Source organism: Engystomops pustulosus, chromosome 7 (genome assembly GCF_040894005.1).
Source record: "Engystomops pustulosus chromosome 7, aEngPut4.maternal, whole genome shotgun sequence".
In the NCBI taxonomy this organism is placed as follows: domain Eukaryota; kingdom Metazoa; phylum Chordata; class Amphibia; order Anura; family Leptodactylidae; genus Engystomops; species Engystomops pustulosus.
In genome coordinates, this window is record NC_092417.1 from 84,598,590 (window position 1) to 84,619,913 (window position 21,324).

Consider the following 21,324-nt stretch of genomic DNA (forward strand, 5'->3'; position numbering starts at 1 on the left):
TCGCTGTGAAAACACCCGCGATCTTTGCTGCAATATGCAGCAAAGACTTACCGGCTATGGAGAGGGCTCAGCCCGTGAGCCCTCTCCATGCACCGGGACCCGACCGCCGCCGTGAATACACGGTGGGCGGTCGGGATTACCGGCGTATAAGACGACCCCAGAGAAGACAGAAGATTTTTCTGTCTTCAAAAGTCGTCTTATATGCCGGAATATACGGTACAACAAATTCTTTCCCCATCTAGAATGCTCAGGGAATTCTTTATACAACTGTAAATATCTCTATAATGAATATTCATTACAATTTAATCTATACAGGCAGTCCCCAGGTTACATACAAGATAGGGACTGTAGGTTTGTTCTTAAGTTGAATTTGTATGTAACTGTATATTTTATCATTGTAATCCCAGCCAGAACTTTTTTGGTCTCTGTGACAATTGTATTTTAAAAATGTTGGGTTGTCATAAGAACCAGGATTAACAATAAAGCTTCATTACAGAGACCTTTGATAACTGTTTCAGCTGTTTATTGTAGCCTAGGACTAAAGTACAATAAATTACCAATATCCGTTTGTAACTATGGGTCGTATGTAAGTCGAGTGTTCTTAAGTAGGGGACCGCCTGTACATATAATCTGTTCATTCTCTAAGAAGCACAGAGTATTCTGTACACTACTGTATATGTAATATATGTTTGTCCCTCTATAATCAACACATACCAACTGTTCATTCCCTATCTAGGATGCTCAGGGAATTCCATACACACTTATATGTGTAATAATTGTTCATACCACTGTTATCCAGACATACAACCTGTCTCGTTTCCCATCTAGGATGCTCATGGAATTCTGTACGTAGCTGAACGTGTAATATGTGTTAAAATATTATCTACATATAAAATCTGATCATTCCCTATCTAGGAAACATGAGGGGCTTATTATACTTTTATCTTTATTCATTAGTTGTAATTTTTTTTCTTTTTCTCTATTCCTTTTTTTTCATGCTATTAAGTTTGTCCAGAAGAAGTGAGCTGACCTTGGTGGCGCGATATACATTGTCTACCATATAAAATGGTAATTTGGTCTTAGAATATGCATCATGGGGATGATGGCGGTAGACAAATGAGTTACTTGCTGAATTCTGCTCGTCTATGTAGACGAGCAAATGGAGGCAACACATGAGTAAATACCAGCAGAGAAAGTCTTTGACATAATGAGAATATGGTTTTCATCTTTCTAGCCCATAATGTGTGATTTTATCTGAAAATTCTATGTAATTGCTCTTCTCTATTTTGCATACCTTGTTTTCTTACCCAAATTAAGAGCACTGGCAGGGTGCATTAGACCACACAATACTGCAGCTAGCTTTCATTCCCAAGAAAGAAAGAAGCATCCACTTTATGCAAGTGGCCAGTGACAATGCATTTTCCTCTGTTATGTTGGTTCTTGACATGATGCAGCTTTCTATTTCCACGAGCAAAGCTATTGTCTCTAATGTTCTTCAAAACATAAATAGCAGTTGCCACCAAACTGCAGCTCACCAGATCTTGCATTATACTACAACTCTCATCATGTGCTGATAATCTTCATCCATCAGTATATGTAGGAAGGTATTATTTTGCAGCTGTTTGATGGGTTTTAGACCTGTGGAATATATTGTAGGTTGTTTGTTTGTTTGTTTTTTTTTTTTGTTTTTTTACCATGTGTTTAGAGGTTTGAATATACAGGCATTTCCCGTGTTACATACAAGATAGGGTCTGTAGGTTTGTTCTTAAGTTGAATTTGTATGTAAGTTGGAACTGTATATTTTATCATTGTAATCCCAGCCAGAACTTTTTTGGTCTCTGTGACAATTGGATTTTAAAAATGTTGGGTTGTCATTAGAATCAGGATTAACACTAAAGCTTCATTACAGACACCTCTGATAACTGTTACAGCTGTTTATTGTAGCCTAGGACTAAAGTACAGTAAATTACCAAAATCCAGTGGTCCGTTTGTAACTAGGGGTCGTATGTAAGTCGAGTGTTCTTAAGTAGGGGACCGCCTGTAGTCGGTCACAATGGCATGGAAATTACCCAACACTAGCTGCATTTTGATGAAGAAAATCTTTAGTCACTAAATAAGTGAATGATCTTGCAGTGTCACCGCATGTATCTTGTCAGAATGTTGTTTTTCAGTCATGACGGTAACTAAATTCAGATAATAAACATCATCGTTACTAAAATATAACCCATATAACACAAGATGTTGGAACTGTAGGATGAGAACCTCTGAACAATTCCTTCTTTTGGCTAGCTGAAACAATCATAACACTGTGTTCTCCATAGGTTTTATGTGTGTTGCATCATGAGTTCCCTGGGAGTTACTTGATTATAGTGTATGTGCAAGGAAAATATTAATGCATACTCTACTTTGCTGTCTAGTTATTGGACGGTCTCTTCTTTTCCCTTAAATGTTTGTTTCTAGTCCATAGCTATTTGTATATAGTTTTATGGCGAAAAGCATGACTTGGACCATGTGCATGGTGCTGTGATACGCAAAAAACACGGGCTTACCATCTGAAGAAACGATTGTGTTCATGGGGGCTTCAATAGTATTTTAACTTGGAGCCTTAGGTAAGCAACCTAGTGGAGTGAGCGACAAGCTCACCTGTTTTTAGAATTGGGTACCCTGCCCGATAATGATATGTGTAAATATATCTACATACATCTGTCATGTAATGGTATTTCATACATCTAAAGAGGAACATTGCGTTTTAAGCTAAGAAAGCTTTTTTTTTTTTTCCCCTCAAACATCATGTTTAAAAGACATCTACCATAGGAATACCTGATGGTATATGCTTATACTCTCCTCCCCATGCTGTGCTAATGTGCAGTAAGCTTCTTTTTGGTATGTCTTTGTCAGACCCAAGGCTTCATGGCATCTGCAGTTTTGTTACAAATGAGCCAGTGGCCCCCACACATCTCTGTACACGGAAAAATGAAAAAGGTATGGATCTTTGAAGGTGGGGAGCAAAAAATGAGCAAACCCTGCGTCTGTAAAGGGTTAATGGCTGCTTGATAATGGTATTCTGCTCACTCAACAGAAAATAACCCTAATAGGTGCCAGCCCTTTTTATTTTTGTGTACCTTGTATGCAGCTACCCATGCATGGGTCTAAATCTAAGATGGTTGTTGTGCAAATTTACAGAGAATGTACCTTAACCCCTACATGCACCAGGATATAATACAACCCTGCGGGTAGATACTTCCCCCACCGGGATGTTCTATAACCCCTTTACATGCTTAATCATGGCTTAGAAGGGTCTTTCCCCTATGGATTGGATCCACCGTGCCGCTTACCGGGGGATCCTCTTCTGGGCAGCCCCGGGGTTCTGCTGAGTGCCCTGGGGCTGCCCAATGTCCTGAGCAGTCAGACCCCTTCCGGGTATGACTGTAAACTGTCTGCGCATGTGTATGCATGCTCAGACAGCACTGGTCCACAATGAATACTTATTGTAGAGCATTGTACAGTGTATAGTGATCAGAGCATCGCTGGTTCAAGTTTTTAGAAGTAATAAAAGTTAAACATTAAAGTTTAAACATAAGAATAAATAAATGCATAAAAAGATAAGCCCCTAAAATGTCGCTTTCCCATAAAAACACTTAATAAAGTATAAAAAGCACAAATACACAAAGCCCCCACTGCGTATTGCTACGTCCGTAAAATCTATAAAACAGAATCGTTACTGGACCAGCACTGTAAACGGCAAAAAATGTTCTGAAAATTTTTTTAATACTTTTTTTAAAAAATGCTGTAAACAGGGATTTAAAAATGTTACACACTCTAAAATAAGCCCGCTAATAAGAACAACTCTTCTTGCAAAAAATAAGCCCTTAACCAGATTAGTCAGCCAAAAAATAAAAAAGTTTTGCATATGAAAAGATGGTGATGTTTTCATTCAGTAAAATTGAATAAAATACACAAAACCCCCACATATATTGCTATGTCTGCATGATAAAACAGAATTGTTATTGGACCCGCTAACTGAACCCCGTAAAAAAAAAAAAAACCTAAAAAACCCTCCAAAAAAGGATAATTTTTATTTAATACACTTTAATAAATGCTCTAAAGTGATAAAACAAAATGTTATGCAATCAAAAATAAGAACAATAAAAGGAACGCTTCTTGCAAAAAATAAGCCCTAACCAGATTTGTCAGCTGAAAAATAAAAAAGTTGTGCATATGAAAAGACGGTGATGCTAAAATTAACATATTTGGCAAATTACATTTTCAGTAAAATTTGTAAAAAAAAAAAAAAATATATATCTATATAAATGAGGTATTTCCTCATCATGGCGACCCAGAGAATACAAATAATATACTATTTTTATGGTATGATAAATGGCCAATCAACCCCCCCCCCCCCCACACACACACACAAAAAAAAAATCTTCCTAAAATTTGATTTTCATTTCCTCCACCAACAAAGGGTTAATAAAATCTCACCAGTTGGCTACAGATGCCCCAAAATTAACAGAAAAGTTCATCTCCTGTGGCCCCTGTAGGTCCACATTAAAAAAAGAAAAAAAATTATAACCTGTAAAATGCAGTATATAGCCTGTGACCATGCAAATCTGCTCTGGATGGCGCCTCCTTCCCTTCTATGCCCGTCCGTGCTCCCATACAGCAGGGGACCACCACATATGGGGTATCAAACTTTGTGGAGCCTTTTTTCATTTGATCCATTACAAATGTTTAATTTTCTATCCAAAATGAGTGTATTGTCAAAAAATATTACAATTTGTAGTTTCTATAATGGGGTAATTTAAGAGTCTAGCTATTATGTAGGCCTCTCACAGTCAATTAGAAGTTGAGCAGGTCCAACTAAATACGTGTTTTGCTGATTTTCCAAAAAATGTAAGAAAAAGGCACCCAAATTCTGAGCCTTATAACATTCTAGTAAAATATGTGGAATCTTAAAAAAACCATGCCAACATAAAGTAGACATTTGGAAAATGTAAGTTATGAATTTATTTGGGAGATATGACTATCTGCATCAAAAGTAGAGAATTTTGAAAATAAAGAATTTTTCAAAATTTTTGCCACATTTAGTGTTTTTTCATAACTAAACACAAAATATTGAAACTAATTTGAAGTACAATGTTTTCTCGTGACACAATCTCAAAATCCACTGGATATCTTATAGCGCTCCAAAGCTATAAGCTCTTATAGTGACACAGGGCAGATTTGAAAAATGGGACCACGTCCTAAAGGCCAAAATAGGCTGAGCCACGTAGAGGTTAAAGTGGTTTTCCCACAAAGAAAATTCTCACATCTCAATCGCTTAGTGATGTTTACACATCCCCTTTAACCCCTTGCTTTACAGTTTTACTCCGTTTTATTGCTGTTTTAGCTCCTATCATTCCCTCAGCAGTCACATTATGATTCGTCTAGATCTGTGGGGTGACCATGTGGTTAGATTATCAGGGTACAGGTTTATATACACTTTTATCTGGCTTTCTGACATTGTATTGACACATAAAAAAAGAGATAACGATCAGAGGTGCATGATATTTCAGAGACTGACTGACTTTTTGTGTACTACCCCCACCATGTCCCAGAAGTGGGGATGAGTGTGGGGACGTTTGTTTGTGCACCTCTAGGCTGAAGTGCCTAGGTACAAGGACAAGAGAGAGGTTGCATCATGATTCTTGGGGTGTATGTCTCCCGTGGCAGGAGCTGGGCACAAGATGGCATAATAGATATTTTGTACTATCCATTATGCATCATCCTTGGGGTCCACCTGTGGGGTTAAAATGCTCACTACACCACTAGATTAATTCATGGAGGGATGTCGTTTTCAAATAGGGTCAGTTCTCAGGGGTTTCTACTGTACTGATCCCTGAGGGCATCTACAAATGTTTTATGGTGCAAAAAAAATGTAAATGTTGGTACTCCAAATGCAATTCTCTTCCGAGCCCTGCCGTGTCGTGTAGATTATTGGTATGTACCCGGGAGAACCTGCATGATGATTTTTGGGGTGTTTGCCTCCAGTTGCATGAATTGGATAAAATACTTTTGACACTACAATTACAAATTTAGGGAAATTGCAAAGCAAATTTTACTCAACACCAATTTGTGTTACATTTGAGCCAGGATCTTATGGGTTAAAATGCTCATACAACCCTAAATAAATTCTTAGAGGGTTGCTCTTTCCTAAAATGGGGTCACTGCACAGGGGTTTCTATTGTACTGGTACCTCAGGACCACCCCAACACCAGTCTAGTGAAACGGGTGCTCCAAAAGCTAGATTTTGCTTGTCCCTTCTCCGGCCTGCTGTGTCCCCAGCCTGTAGACTGCTACACATGGGGCATTGCCATACCCGAAGTAACCCACTGAATGATTTTTGGGGTGTTTATCCACAGTGGGATGAGTTGGGCTGAATACATTTCTTCCTACTTTGGCACATTTGAGAAAACAATGCAATTTTTACACTGCCCCCATCATTTTGTATTACATTTGACCCAGCATCTCAGGGGTTGAAATGTTCATACAACCCTAGATAAATTCTTCGAAGGGTGCCCTTTCCTAAAATGGGGCCACTACTTGGGGGGTTTCTATTGTACTGGTACTGGTGCACCCCAACACCAGTATAGTGACAAGGGTGCTCCAAAAGCAAAATTTCGCTCCTTCCCTTCTCAGCCCTGCCGTGTGCCCAGCCTGTCAATTTTTGGCACATGTGTGGTATTGCAATTATTTTTGTGGTGTTTGTCTGAAGTGACATTAGTTGGACACAGTATATTGGGTGCTAAAATGACATTTTTGAGATAAAAACTAAATTTTTAATATGCACCATTTACTTTGCATTACATTTTGACCATCATTTTGGGGGTTAAAAAGCTCACCACACCCCAAGATAAATTCTTTGAGGGGTCTAGTTTCCAAAATGGTATAATTTCTCGGGGGTTTCTATTGCACTGGTACCTCACGGGCCCTGCGAACATGACATGGCACTCCAAATCCAGACAGGTGAAAATGGAGCTTCAAAAGCAAAATTTTGTTCCTTCCCTTCTCATCCCTGCTGTGTACCCAGCCTGTCAATTTTTAGCACATGTGTGGTATTGCCTTACTCGGGACAACGTGCAGAATGATTTTTGGGGTGTTTGTCTAAAGTGGCATGGGTGGGATACAAAATTTTAGGCAGTAAAATTAATTTTTTGAGATAAAAATGCATCTTTTACTCTGCACCATTTACTTTGCATTAGAATTTGGCCAGCATGTTGGGGGTTAAAATGCTCACCCCTCAACCCCAGATAAATTCTTTGAGGGGTCTAGTTTCCTAAATGGTGACATCTTTGGGAGTTTTCTATTATACTGTTACTTCAGGGGCTCTCCATTTAAACTGTGGCACCACAAAACATTTGCAGTCAAATTGACCTTCCAAAAACCCAATTGTACAAACACTGTTCTGGACATCGCTGTACGACTAAAGAGCAGTTGACATCCACATGTCTGGTATTACCGTACTCAGAAAAAGCAGGGCAAAAATTTTGGGATGTATATTTACCTCAAATTCCTTCAGAAAGTGTCCATTTTGGGCTAAATGAAAATAATCTTATTCAAAAATTGAAATTTCAAAATTTCCAATCCATTTTTGTTTGCTTCCAGAGAAAGATGTAAAGGGTTAACAGACTTTTCAAATGCTGATTTGAATAGTTTGAGATGTTGGGTTCATACTTGTGGGGGTATATAGTACATAAGCCTTTATAGGGCACTTCCAAACTGAATTGGTCACTGAAAACTTAGCATTTTTCAAATCTCTTGAAAATCTGAAAACTTGAAACCTTCTCAGATCTGTAAAAAAAAAAAAAAAAAAAAAAATGTAAAACAAATTATGGAAATAAAAATGGCAAAAGGTTTCTAAAAAGTGGTATGACTTTGTCTAAAAAGTCTAACATTTGAAATTTGGATATTGTCATTTTTTTTTCAAATTTTTCCTAAATTATTGAATCACCGAAATGACACTACTAACATAAACTACAATGTCTCACGAGAAAACAATCTCAAAATCACAAGGATATCTTAAAGTGTTGAAAAGTTACTACCACAGGAAGAGAAACTGGTCAAATTTTAAGAAAAAGGTCTGAGCATTAACTTAAAAACAGGCTGCGTCATTAAGGAGTTAAATCCTTAGACCTCTGTGTTTATTCACATCACACACAGTCATTTTCCTCAAAGATCTGTGTATCTAAAGAATATAGATGATGGCAGACGTGGTGTTTTGAACGTGTTTTTGGCCCGTTTTTAAGCAGTCTGTCAAAAACAGCATGCGTTAAAAAACGCATGCGTTTTTGAAAAATACATGCGTTTTTTTTAAACCGCATGCATTTTTGACCAGTTTCAATTATGATAATTGGTCAAACCTGTCAAACAGATACGTTTTCAATAAATGCATGCGTTTTTAACTGACTGCTTAAAAATGGGCCAAAAACGCATTCAAAACGCCGGTGTGCCATCACCCTATGTTGTGGTTATTTGCAAACCTTTTGGATTTCACAACTCATCTCTTTGGATGTGACCAGAGGTTGCACTGCAGTTTTTTGAAATGGTAAAGAATCTACTCTTCTAGTTTCTGAGGAGTATTTTTAGCCAAGGAGGAATTTGAAATTTACATCCTTGCATATATATGATTTAGGCATCATGCACACCGGTTGTTTGCAACTTATAGGACATCGGCGTTTAATAGAAGTCCATTAAAAGTGCCTTGCATATTTCATATTGTTTCGGCTCATTATTACGGTTCATAACTCTGTTATATCTTGATGCTGTTATGCTCAAATGTTGCAGTCCTGCAAGACCACCCCTCATAATTTGGAATCTATTTTATTCTTGTATATGTTGTTTCTTTCAATAAATGAGGATTTAACATAAAGTGCCTTGCATATTTACGCTGTGTTCATGTGTGGTGTTGACATAGCTTTTTGAAATGCAATAAAACAGCTGTGGGGATATTAACCCCTAAGTGACCAACAGAGAAATCCATATTAGGCGGTCACTAAGGGGCCTTAGGCTAGGCCAACTGGTTTCTCGGCCAGCCCAACTTAAGGTCTTCATGGGCCCCCTGTGCAGTTAAATAGCAGTGCCCCAGCAGTTTTATGATCCTGCTCTAACAGTCCGTACCCGAAGGAGTTCTGATCCGGCCTGTTTAACCCACTAGATCCTGCTAGGGCTTCAAGTTGGATCTGAGGTATGAAGTTAATAGAACAGAGTGATATGTGGGGGGTTTCTATTAACAGAACTTCCAAAACCCCTATAGAAATTAAATGGTCCTTAAAGTTATTGATTTTGTCATCTTTCTAGTGTCATACTTAAACAAAAGGACACTTGTAAAATGAAACCCGCACAAAGCTGAGATATGGTAAATGTTCAATTTTTCAAAATGCTTACCAATTAATATATCAACCAAAATTTCCCATTAACTTGAAGTACAAAATGTCACGGAAAAACAAACTCTGAAAGACTTGGGTAAGTTAAAGCCTTCTAAAGTTCTAACCGGATAAAGTGACACATGCTGATTTTGAAAAATAGGCCTTGATCATCAAGGCGCAAACGAGTTTAGTTACTAAGGGGTTAACATTGTGTTTTGTAAATGCAAATGTTCACAGCAATGTATTTAGGCAAATCTCCTCTCCTCAGCTGTTATAGTGTTTCAAAACACCATGTGTACTCCATAGAGTAGCATAGAGATGTGGCGAAACAAGGTGCATACATTGTGTGCAATGGACTAGCTGCAATTTGAGCTATTGAGGTTGTTTAACCTGCATACTAATATTTTCTACAGATAACACTGCAATAAAGCTAGAAACTCCCAACTGTGTGCACTGATTCCTGGACCGACTACATTTATACGTTTGTAGCCTAAATCAAAAATATCGCAGTGTTTTTTGTTCAAACATAACCTCCAATGTAGATATGGAGTCTTTGGTGCAAATGTACATATATTTGTGGTTGATATGAAGTGTATACGCACAAAATGACAGTGGACATATACTCACCGGCCACTTTATTAGGTACACCATGCTAGTAACTGGTTGGACCCCCTTTTGCCTTCAGAACTGCCTCAATTCTTCTTGGCATAGATTCAACAAGGTGCTGGAAGAGATTTTGGTCCATATTGACATGATGGCATCACACAGTTGCCGCAGATTTGTCGGCTGCACATCCATGATGCGAATCTCCCGTTCCACCACATCCCAAAGATGCTCTATTGGATTAAGATCTGGTGACTGTGGAGGCCATTTGAGTACAGTGAACTCATTGTCATGTTCAAGAAACCAGTCTGAGATGATTCCAGCTTTATGACATGGCGCATTATCCTGCTGAAAGTAGCCATCAGATGTTGGATACATTGTGGTCATAAAGGGATGGACATGGTCAGCAACAATACTCAGGGAGGCTGTGGCGTTGCAACGATGCTCAATTGGTACCAAGGGGCCCAAAGAGTGCCAAGAAAATATTCCCCACACCATGACACCACCACCACCAGCCTGAACCGTTGATACAAGGCAGGATGGATCCATGCTTTCATGTTGTTGACGCCAAATTCTGACCCTACCATCCGAATGTCGCAGCAGAAATCGAGACTCATCAGACCAGGCAACGTTTTTCCAATCTTCTACTGTCCAATTTCGATGAGCTTGTGCAAATTGTAGCCTCAGTTTCCTGTTCTTAGCTGAAAGGAGTGGCACCCGGTGTGGTCTTCTGCTGCTGTAGCCCATCTGCCTCAAAGTTCGACGTACTGTGGGTTCAGAGATGCTCTTCTGCCTACCTTGGTTGTAACGGGTGGCGATCTGAGTCACTGTTGCCTTTCTATCAGCTCGAACCAGTCTGCCCATTCTCCTCTGGCATCAACAAGGCATTTCCGCCCACAGAACTGCCGCTCACTGGATGTTTTTTCTTTTTCGGACCATTCTCTGTAAACCCTAGAGATGGTTGTGTGTGAAAATCCCAGTAGATCAGCAGTTTCTTAAATACTCAGACCAGCCCTTCTGGCACAAACAACCATGCCATGTTCAAAGGCACTCAAATCACCTTTCTTCCCCATACTGATGCTCGGTTTGAACTGCAGGAGATTGTCTTGACCATATCTACATGCCTAAATGCACTGAGTTGCCGCCATGTGATTGGCTGATTAGAAATTAAGTGTTAACGAGCAGTTGGACAGGTGTACCTAAAAGTGGCCGGTGAGTGTATATAATATTTACACATACTGTAATAACTCGAGTATAAGCAGAGTTTTTCAACATAAAAAAAAAGTGTACTCTCCTTCCGAAACCCCTTCGGCAGGTTCTATTCTCTTACAGGCTTTTTATGTTGGGGGCAGTGGATGCAGGCTGTATACTGGGGGGTGGGGGCCTATGACAAATGCATTTCCCATCCTCGGCTTCTACTCGAGTCAATAGGTTTTCCAAGTGTTTTTTTTTTTTTTTTTTTTAAAAGTAAATTAGGGGTCTATATGGTTTATAGGGGGTGAAGTATTTGGTAACTACAGTATATCTTGGGTGTCACAATTCTCTGCTTCTCAATTTCGCCACTGGAAAGTCTCTTGTATGGTCTTGTGCTCAGGTTCTCGAAATCTACCACCTCCCTCCAACCTGTTGCCAGATTTCAAGCCAAACTAATGGTCCCTTCAGGTAGGATATGAGATGTCCATTCTAGAAAATGTGAAAAATTCTCTTTCAAAGTTAGAAGTTGCAGGGAGAGTGTCACTTCAGATGCCCTTTAGGTCTATAGCACCTAGAAACATGCTGTCATATTTAAGATTAGAATCTCGTCTTTTTGACAACATTTTGTGGTACTGAATGGATATAAAACTAGTTTTAAAAAACTCAGGAATGTGTTTAACTTCCTGCATCTCCAATTCTGTAGATCACAGTACCACAAGTCTAAAAGATGAGGTTCTTAACTTAAAATGACATCTGCCATCAATTTTACTGATGGTAAACTAGTGTTGCTAACCAGTTCCTGAGGAACTGTTCCTCTACAATTACAGCAAACACTTACCAGCAACACCGTCTGCGGCATTAACCCCTTAACACTAAAGCCACTTTTCACCTTCCTGACAAGGCCCATTTTTTTTTTTTAAATCTGACGTGTCTATTTAAGTGGTTATAACTTTGGAACACTTTAACATATCCAGTTGATTTTGAGATTGTTTTTTTTCCTGACACATTGTACTTCATGTTGGTCGAGAAATTTAATCAATATGTTTAGTATTTATTTATGAAATAAATGGAAATTCTGCAAAAATTTTGAAAAAACAATGTTTTCCAAATTTTCTACTTTTTGGAAAGTTGGTCATATCACTAAAATAACTTGATAACTAACATTTTCCATATGTCTGCTTTAACTTGGCATCATTTTTCAAACATCTTTTCCTTTTTTAGGATGTTAGGAGGCTTATAAGTTTAGGTGCAATTTTTCAGATTTTCACGAAAATCATCAAAACCTACTTTTGGAGGGGCAATTTAGTTAAAGTGACTTTATAAGGCCCACATGACAGAAACCCCCCCACAAATGATACCATTTTAGAAACTACACCCCTTAAAATATGACAGAAATGTTTGACATGGATTTGGAGAACCCTAGTGGTATAAAACAGATAAGAATCCGAAAAGTGACCCTAATTTTTGAACACACACCACTTAGAGAATTTTGCAATGTGTAATATATGTATTTGCCCCTACAGGTAAATGATCCAATTTGGCCCTAAACATTAAAAAGATGAAAATTTTCCTATAAATGTCACTTTACCCCTAATTTATGTAAGCCACAAGGGGTAATATATTAAATAACCCCAAAAAAGGTGTAAAACTATTTTTCCCGAGTGTAGAAGTCCTCCACATGTGCATATAAAATGCTTTATGGGCGCACAGTAGAGGAAAAGAGGGATGTTTGTCTTTTAGAGGCCAAATTTGACAGAAATCCTTCATGTGTCAGAATACATTTGGAGAGCCGTAAGGGTACCAAAACAGGAAAACCCGAAAAGTGACCCTAACTGTTGAATGTACAGTGGTGTAGTGTAATACAGGTGGTGAAATGAGCATTTTGAACATATAGGTGGTTTCCAAATATGATATGCAATGGAGTCCAAGATGGAAATTGCAATTATTTCTGGAAAGTTCAGTGCCCGTTATGTGGCGCCCCTTATGAAATAATCGAAGGGTATAGGGAGCAACGTGACCTAAACAGTTGTTACAATTTTTCATTGTACCGAAATGAATTCACAACAGGTTGGGCGTGAATTGTGAATGTCTAGTGTATAAGGAGGTAGAATATATCTAGGGACCAACTAAACTTTTGGCACTCTGGAGTTGTCGCAGGTCTTTTAGTAGTATGTAGTGTCCTTCCTAACTCCTCTGTTGGAACAGACTCTTTATTGAGTCCTACCTTTAGAAGCAGCAGAATTCACCGGGAAAATGCTGTCCTGGCAAAACACAGTAACATCTAAACCAGAGGTACTGGGGCCCCGTCCTTCTTATCCCAATATTGGTTTCCTAATATCTTCCTCTTGAAAATGGAGAAATAATACGGCAGGACCTGCACATTGGAACAGCTCGTAAGAGTTGTACAGCATCATCTGTACAATGTGCACGGCCATCGCTTTTGTACCATGTCTTCGTTTTTCGGAGGGAAATTATCGCCAAGTGTTGCTCTTATTCACCCTAGCGATGCCCATTGTTACGAATATTGCTGCTTTTGGTAGGACCAAATCGACCAGCCAATAGCCGCAAACATGGACCGAGGGGGGCAACAAAACCCCTCTGGACCGCAAGGCAAAATTGGTGGCTGTCAGGAACAGCTGCCACCCTGCCCCGATCACCGTGTTTACAGACATGGTGATCGGTATTACTGATGTCATAAGTAAATTAGCTGCTATTGGCTGGTCTGCATTGATGAGCCAATAGCGGTGATCATGAACTGGGGGGGGGGGGGGGGCGTAACCCTTCTGTTCCATGGAGCAGGATGGATGGCCGTCAGGAACAGCCGCCATCTAGCCCCAATCACTATGTCTGAACCGTGTTGGCAAGTCACTACCCGCTGCACCGTTCTATAACAACGCGCGTTAGGAATGATATGCACTGTAAAATCTTTATTTTAGTGGGTTTTTAGCTTATTGAAGCAATTTTATTAACTTTTTAAGTGTGGAGGAAAATAAAATCATGAATTCTTGTTTTGGATTTTTCGCTTTTTTGTTGGGGGGGGGGGGAGTGTTCACTGTATCATAACAATAATATATTAGCTTTATTCTACGGATCACTACGATTACGGAGATACCTCATTTATATAGTTTTTGTTTATTTGTCCAATTTTATTGAAGGAAAACTAGAAAAGAAAAATTGCATTTGTTTTAGTATTGCCATATTTATAGCGGCATAACTATAGTATTTTTTTGGTTGACGGAGCTGGTTGTGAGCTTATTTTTTATGTGACAAGTTGTTCTTTTCAGTGGTATCATTTTGGTGCTTGTAACTTTTTCGGATCACTTTTTAGAACATTTTTTTTTGTAAAGCAATTTGATAAAAAAAAATGTAAATTTTTGGCAATTTTTTTTTTTTTTTACCACGTTCACCGAGCGGGTCCAATTATGATTAGGATTTATTGTACAGATTGTTACGGACGTGGTGATACCAAATAAGTGTTTTTTTTTTTTTTTGTGATTTACTTGTGTACAGGGAAAAGTGGTCTTTCACTTTCTTTTATTATTTATTTTATTCTTTTAAAAAACCTTTTATTAACTTTTTTTTTTTACAGTTAATGACATCTTAGCTTGAACAAGTGATCTTCTGATCGCTTGTTCAAGCTCTTTTATAGGTTACACAGTGCAATACAGATGTATTACACTGTGTAATGTGTACTGTGTACTGCGCATGCCCAGTGTCTTACAGCCGGGTCCTGCCAGAAGGCAGGGACCCAGCTTCAGGATGAAGATCTGCGGGCACTGGCAGTCCCGGGGCTGCGATCGGAGCAGCGGACCCCCCGGTAGGCGTCCCGGGGGGTCCGATTCCTTTTAATTGAAGTTTAAATGCCTCTAACACACCGCGGTCAGTGTGACCGCGGCGTATTAGGGGTTAACCCCCGCAATAAGAGAAATATCCGATCGCAGGTGTTAGAGGCGGGTGTCGGCTATAATATATAGCCGACACCCGCAGCTTCTGCCCAGGCTCCGTTCAGGAGCCGGCGCCAGAAGCTTGATGTAGTACTGTATTTTGCGGGAACGCACCTCCCGCCATGCAGTACTATTACGTCAAATGTCGAGAAGGGATTAAAGAGCCATCCTAGCTTGGATCATCACTCCCCATGTCATCACACAAAGATCTGAGGCTGTCTTGCACCATTTCTTACAATGTGTGATTTGTACATTATTATAGATGTGAAAAATCCCCATATACTGCCATACTGTAGTATGACATTATAAGGTAGGATCAGTCAGACAACGTAGGGAGAAAGTACTCTAGGCGTTCTGAAAAAATGGTAACATAAAAGTAAAAAAAAAAAAAACCCCTAATAATTCAAATTGCCCCCCCCCCCCCCCCTTCCCTAGAATTGATATAAATATAGAGTAAAAATCATAAAAATGTTGGGTATTGCAGCGTCCCAAAATGTCAGATCTATCAAATTATAATAATTGTTATTCCCGGCATTTACCCCCATAACAGAAAATGGCGCTCACAGTCAAAACTGCCATTTTGAAAAATATAAAAAGTTATCAAAAGGCCCTACAGTCCTAAAAATGGTAGCATTGAAAACCTCATCTAAAGTCACAAAAAAAAATACACCACAACCAGCTCCCTACACCAAAGTATGATAAAGTTATTATTAGTTATTATATGTATGGAATCATGAAAAAACCTAGATTAATTTGGTATCCCCGTGACCGTACCGACCCAATGAACAAAGTAAACGTTATTTTGGGTGCTCTGTGAAATCCAAACCCTTAAGAAAACATTTCAAATGCATTTTTTTTTTCACCAATTTCGCTACATTTTGGGGAAAAAAAAAATTTCCCGCTTCCCAGTACACAGCATGGAAAATTAAATGCTGTCATTATGATGTGCAATTTGTTACACAGAAAACAAGCCCACATACAGCTCTTTACATGGAAATTATTTCAAGTAATGTTACTTGAAAATGGCTACATTGAGATAGCTGAAACGTTGTAATCCCCACTGGTGAAATAAACACCCATTTGTCACGGAGTGCTGCTTTTCCATTTTTTGTCTACTGGATTTTTGGGATCCCCGAGTCGGACCTCCACAAGCCTGCACCCTACCCTTGGATTTAATCCGAATTCACAGTGCCGCTTCATCTCTCTACTCTCTACATAATTAATTTGTATGGTATAAATATCTTCCTGAAAAGTAGAGAATTTAAAACTTTGAAAATGGAGAATAATTCTAACTTTTTGCTAAATTTTTAATTTTTATTTATTTATTTTTTTTCCATAACTAAACACATAATGAACATAAATATCCAAATTTTTACACTAATTTGAGGATGTTTTCCCATGATACAATCTAAAAATTCCTGGATATGTTTAAGTATGCCAAAGTTATAATCCTAAAGGGGTTAAAGTAGAAAGTAATGGTGGTGCTATACAAATTGAAACATGCATAGGGATATTGGAATGAATATTGTTATGGTATAATCATACATTTCTCTTTTTGCTAAAAGGTATGTGAATTACAACAGGGAGGAGCTTGTTTCAATCGCATATGGTGTGTGTGTGTGTGTGTGGGGGGGGGGGTTGCTAGGGCGGTGCCTGGCCAATATCATTCGCTGGTGTATTATAAATCTCCCCCAGTGTGTGAACATTAACACGGTGAAGAACATATGGGCTCTTTTCCTAACCCTACAGACATCTGTGCATAGCTTGTGGTCCCATTTGGTTGGACAATAAAGTTACTAAAGTCTAGATGAGGTGTCCTATAGGTAAACAGTTTTTCTTGGAGAGGTGAAATGTAGATTTCTTTTAGAAATGAACATGTATGTAATGTCTAAGGGAGTTGTACTTGTGACAGGTGTATAAGCCTTATAAGAAGAGTTTTGTTAAACTGCGGATAACACATAGTCAAAAGGAGTGTCTTGATTTTTGCAGATGAGGCAGCCTTAAGAAGGTATTCACTGACCACAACATTGGCTACAAAGGAACTGAAGACAAGTGAGTTTTTGGTGAGTAGGCGAATGATCTTGTGCATTTGTAGTGGGGGAGGAGGGAATTTTTATTCTTAAATTTCCTGCTACTTAAGGCTGGGTCATTTCCAAATGTATCATTTATGCACTCACAGACCAATAAAAGGCATCCAGATAGAAACGGGAAATATGGGAGGAGGACCAAAAATGGGTTTTGCCACAAGAGGGTGTAAATTTTTATTTATTTTTTGTTCCCCTCGCTGTCCTATAAAAAGGCTTGGTAGTGTATGGGTGCATTCACATATGGCGTTTTAACGCATGCGGTTCAATACTCACTGGGCGACTAAAGAGAGAATTGCCTAATTAAATTGATAACTTTTGCATTAACATCCGTTAATGCAGTGTTGACGCATGTGTTAATGGTTGCCTTTTTTAAACACAAATGTTAACATTAAAGGGGTAATTCAGGAATCAACATGGCTTATATTTTAAGACCAAATTTGTATATGAATTAATGTATAATTAGATGTTGTTTAAAATGTTGCTCTCCTTAGCAGAAAAAATGCTAGTGACCTACTCTAATAAAGACTTAAAATGTTACTGGCCCTTTAATTAGTCCATCGAACTTCTCAGCTCAGAGCAGACACGGGCCAGTCGATTGGTTGCATCGTATCTAGTATGGCCAGTGTTGTGGTGAGATGTCATCTCAGTGAGGTAATGTGCAGCGATGGCAGTTACACATCATTACTATGGTAACAGAGCAAAAAAGTCTGCTCCCATTGATGATGTAAGAGGGAGGAGGAGTTACTGAAAACTAAAGGATCATGGGACTTGTAGTTTCCAGTGGTGGCCATCTTAGTGATAACTCCCCCTACTTTAGAAAGCCCATAACATTTTGCGAATTACAAAATCAAACTCCTTAAGCTCCATTTTGTGACTAATGACATTGAGTTTTGTTATATTCATTTGGCGTGTGTTGTAGCAAGTGAAGCTGGGCATAGTTCACCCTGGTCTCACTATCCAAGCCCCACAAGTATGATGCTTTCACAATGAAGCCGGGGTATTATCTTGGCTTCACTGAATCTTTTCGTGAAAAGTGTTTCCTCATCGTACTCTATACAAATGTATATAAATGTTTAAATTAAGCCCAGGGAACATTCTCATACCAGTTGATTTGGGACCCTAAACCAGGGGTCCATATTGATCTATAGTTGGTTAAACAACATCTACCACCACGATGAAAGATTGTATGTAAATAACCAGGCTCATTTGCATAGTCCTTAATCCTGGTGGTACATGCCCTTACCGACATGTGAGGTAGTATTACGGCACATGCCAGCTGTGGGTGTATGGAGACTCTTATGGGCTGAGACCTCTCCATAAAAGGGGGCATTTGCTGCATTATGTAATGAATGAGGAGGAAATTCCCCATATACTGCCATACTGTAGTATGGCAGTTTATGGTAGGATCTATCAGACAACCTAGGGTTAAAGTAGGGCGGCACGGTGGCTGAGTGAGTAGCGCTTCTGCCTTGCAGCACTGGGGTCCTGGGTTCGAATCCCACCCAGGTCAACATCTGCAAAGAGTTTGTATGTTCTCTCCGTGTTTGCGTGGGTTTCCTCCGGGTACTCCGGTTTCCTCCCACACTTCAAAAAACATACTGTTAGGTTGTTTAGATTGTGAGCCCCATGGGGACAGGGACCAATTTGATATGCTTGTGCAGCGCTGCGTAATCTGTGTGCGCTATATAAATAAAGAATTATTATTATTATTATTATTATAAAGTACCCTAGGGGGTCTGAAAAATTTCCCTAGAAAAGTAAACAAACAGTAAAAATCATAAACCTGTTAGGTCTTGCCGCATCCAAAAAATGTCTGATCTATCCAAATATAATAACGGTTATTCTCGACGGCGAATCCCGTAATGGAAAATAGCGCCCAAAGTTGAAAACTTTTTGCCGCTTTGAAGAATATAAAAAAAAATCAACAAAATGTGATCAAAAGGCCGTACAGTCCTAAAAATGGTAGCATTGAAAACGTCATCAACAGTTGCAAAAATAATTACTCCGCACACCGAAGTATGGAAAAAGTTATTAGTGCCAGAAGATGGCAGAAGGAAGAAATTTTATTTATTTATTTTTTACAGGAGTTTTAATTTTTGTAAATGTATGAATGCAATATAAATCCTTTTTGAAACGTTAGACATGTTATTTGGGACATACAGTGAAAGCCGTAAAATCCAAGCCCACAAGAATACAGCTCAAATGTCTTTTTTTTCACCAATTTCACTGTATTAGAAATGTTTTTTTTTCTGCTTCCCAGTACATGGCATAGAATATTAAATACTATAACGCAGAAAACAAGACCCCACACAGCGCTCTACGTAGAAAATAAAAAGTTATAGATTTTTTTTAGGTGGGGAGTAAAAAAATGGAAACTCAAATGAAAAAGGATGGAAGGGGTTAAGTCCCAAATTGACTTGACATGTTCTCTTTAAGCTAATTGTGCTCAAGTGTGTTTGGTCCTGTAAACTTGCTTGCAGTTTAGTTTCTTGGAGCTTGTGTGCAACGGACTTACTGATATTGTGACTGATGGGGTACATTACATCAGTTTACACCAATGGCCAATACTGTTCCCTTCACGTTAACCTATTTCAGTTGAGTATATTTTTTCACATTGTGTTTGATCTCAATTCCCTCATAACCACCCAAAGCCCCTCCTAAAGATACTAGCTGCAATCACTTGGGAACCATGCTCAAGATGTAAAATTGTACATTTTTTAATTCATACCAAAGGAGATGTGATCAATAGGTCTTACCTCTGACACTATCATCTGTATGATGTGCACCCCGTTTCCTATTGTAAGTACTGTACAATGGAATAAAATGTTAGTCTAATTACAATCAAGTGTCTAGAACTATAGAAACCTCAAACAGGCAATTGACTAAAGTGGGCAATCAGTGGGATGCTTACAATATACATCCTCAAAACTATAGCAATAGTGAATAAGGGTAGTCAGCAGTGTGTGAACCAGAGCTTGGTGTCTTCATAAAGGCTTTACAATTTATGGCTCAAGTACAGCCTCTAAGGCAGTGATGGCGAACCTTTAAGAGACCAAGTGCCCAAACTGCAACCCAGACCCACTTTATTGCAAAGTGCCAACACAGCAATTCAGGCATTAACTTATTAAAATCTTCTTGCTCTGTGCTATACCACAGCTTTCAACAGTCCTGAGGACACCAATATCGTTGACAGGAGGGAAAATTCGGATTGCCATTGGAGCTTCCCTTGACAACCCACTGAACAGGAAGAATTGTGGGGCCAAGAGCAGGAGCCTGAGTGCCCACTGATGGGGCTCAGAGTGCCACTGGTTTGCCACCACTGCTCTAAGGCCTCTTTCACACTTGCGTTGCAGATCACGTCAGAGTCTGTTGAAAAATGTCGGTTTTTCACTGCCCGAACCCTGATCTCACCCTGAGTTCAATCAGTTTTCTGTCAGTTTGTTCATTGCCTCAGTTTTTCAATGCGTCTTCACTGCATTTTCAATGTTTTTCCTGTGCAGGTAATGCGCGTGAAAGGACTCAGGACTGAGCTCTATATTTTCTACGGCAATTGATTAGTGAAAAACTGATTGCACTTGCATGTGTCTCAAAGTGCAATGCTTTTTTGATGCATCTCCATAGACTTGTATCGTGGGTTTTTCACGCATGTGACTTGCAAAAGTAAAAAACGTTTGTGTGTGTGAAAAGAATGCAAGTCTGAAAAAACACATTTTTTACAATGGGTCAGAGTCCAATGCAAGTTCTGTACATCAAAAGCACGCGTGTGGAAAGTGCCTAATTCAGACCTGTGCATTGTACAGCCGGCAGGCCACATTCGGCCCAGTGTGTTCTCATTCACAAATTTGAGCTTCCCATGATTAAATAATAATGCAATTGAGTTCTCCATACTGTCATTGAATTGTTGTAATCTTCTATTTACTGTTTTGTTTTTTTGAGTTATCTTGAATCAGAAACCTGGATTGATAAATAGAACTATAATCTTTAGCAATGAATCCACAAAATTAGCTTGTTGGTTGCCAAAACTAATGGTACTGAATAGGACCTACTCTATTGTTACCTCAGTCACTGTGCAGTGAAATAGTGGGCTCACCA

The 21,324-nt window shown here is 39.0% G+C and overlaps 1 protein-coding gene across 3 annotated transcripts in view; it reads left to right on the top strand.

The window, feature by feature from the left end:
- SIAH1 (siah E3 ubiquitin protein ligase 1) overlaps positions 1-21,324 on the top strand; it is a 31,855-nt gene that overhangs the window by 4,476 nt on the left and 6,055 nt on the right. For 2 of the 3 annotated variants that reach the window (XM_072117164.1, XM_072117165.1), the window contains exon 2: positions 17,135-17,208. The exons of the other annotated variant lie outside the window; for it this stretch is intronic. The gene's annotated coding sequence lies outside the window, so the exon portion shown is untranslated. The remainder of the gene's footprint in view (positions 1-17,134; positions 17,209-21,324) is intronic. 3 annotated transcript variants of the gene reach the window in all.